The sequence below is a fragment of the Suricata suricatta genome, chromosome 15 (genome assembly GCF_006229205.1).
Source record: "Suricata suricatta isolate VVHF042 chromosome 15, meerkat_22Aug2017_6uvM2_HiC, whole genome shotgun sequence".
Taxonomy (NCBI): Eukaryota; Metazoa; Chordata; class Mammalia; order Carnivora; family Herpestidae; genus Suricata; species Suricata suricatta.
This window is the reverse complement of record NC_043714.1, coordinates 74,794,915-74,796,442: the sequence shown is the minus strand read 5'-3', so window position 1 is coordinate 74,796,442 and position 1,528 is coordinate 74,794,915.

The following is a 1,528-nucleotide window of genomic DNA, read 5'->3' as shown; positions in this document are numbered from 1 at the left end:
CCCTCCATCCTTATTTACAACAGCAGCTGGTGTTTAGGTGTTGCGTTGACATATACAGTGTTTCAGGGCACACCGGAGGCTATGTGTGCGTGTCCACACAGCACAGAGCCCAGGGGAGGGGCGTGTCCACACAGCAGTGGTGGGCTCCCTGGCCCTAGGGACCTGGAAGACAGGCTCTAGCTCTATGTTGCACACTCAGGAAAACCTGTACTTGAAACTCTATGCGTCTCCAGTGTGTATGTGGTGGGGTGGGGGTGGCTATCTCATATGCTCATCTGTTTTCTCTGGCTCAAGACTCCTGCTTCTGCGGCGTTGAGTTGACGCACTGCTGCTCTGTTCTTCCTCCCTCCGTTGCCACATGCACACTCACGCACACAGCACTGCACGGTATTTATACCTGGTGGCAACTTGCCTGAGAGCTGGGGAACAGGAGGGAGCTTGGTTACACTGACACAGTGTGATCATGACCAAGATTCCCTGAGCGTAGGAGGCGCCTGGCCAGCCAGCCCTACTTCCTGGCTCCCTCCCCCCTCCTTCTCAATGTTCCACATGCTCTGCCTTTCCTAGGACTCAGCGTTGTAGCTCTCCAATATGTTTCTCGGATTCTGATCCCCAAGGCTTTAGTGTCTGAGTGTTGCCTTCAAGCAGATTTTCAAGGTTTCTTCTGGAACAGAGACCGCTTATCGTGGGCGGCCAGCTGGAAGTCCCTCCTCTCGTAGATGTTTACAGTCACTCTGGGTCGGAAAAGTGCAGGCACAGAAGGAGGGACAGATCCTATAGAAGCATTCCCTCATGGAGGGGAAGGGGGACTCAGAGAACTGGAGGAAGTAAGTTCTGTGACGGTGGTATGTGCAGAGGAGAGACAATCACCAAGTTCAAGATGGATTGTTAAATACATGGAAACACATTGGAATTGGATAAATGGGTTTTTCTGAACCCTGTTCCATTATTTTAAGAGAGCGTAATCCTGGTGGGAGAGTACAATGAGGGAAGAGTAGAAATGGATGTGGAATAATGCACATGTTCTTACCTACATCCTGAGCGTGCTCACAGGCTCCCAGCTCAAAGAGGAGAATATCTCTCTCGGAGGGTGACTGTGGTCGATCCGGTGACAAGTGGGAAGTTTGCGGATTAATTCTGAAAGCAGAGCTGGCGAGACCTGCTGACAGATTGCACATGGGTAAGAGGAGAAGGTGGCAGTTAAGGATGCCAGTTAAGGTTCTGGTGGTGCTGGTGACTCAGTGGGCGAATCTTTGGGAGGGAGGATTGGGGTCAAACTTTGGCCCTGAGAAGTTTAACATCTCCATAGGTAATGACGGTGAGTACCAAGAGCCTGGAGCTCATAAGTTAGCCATGTATATAAATATAAGTGATGAGCCCCGGGGCACCGCCATTTATATGAGCAGAGGGAATAAGCAGAAGAGCCACCAGAAAGGTAGAAGGAAATATCAAGAGAGGGTGGACTCCTAGAAAATAAGTTCAAGGATGCCACGTTCAACTGTGCCAAATGCTGACCAGAGATGGAGTA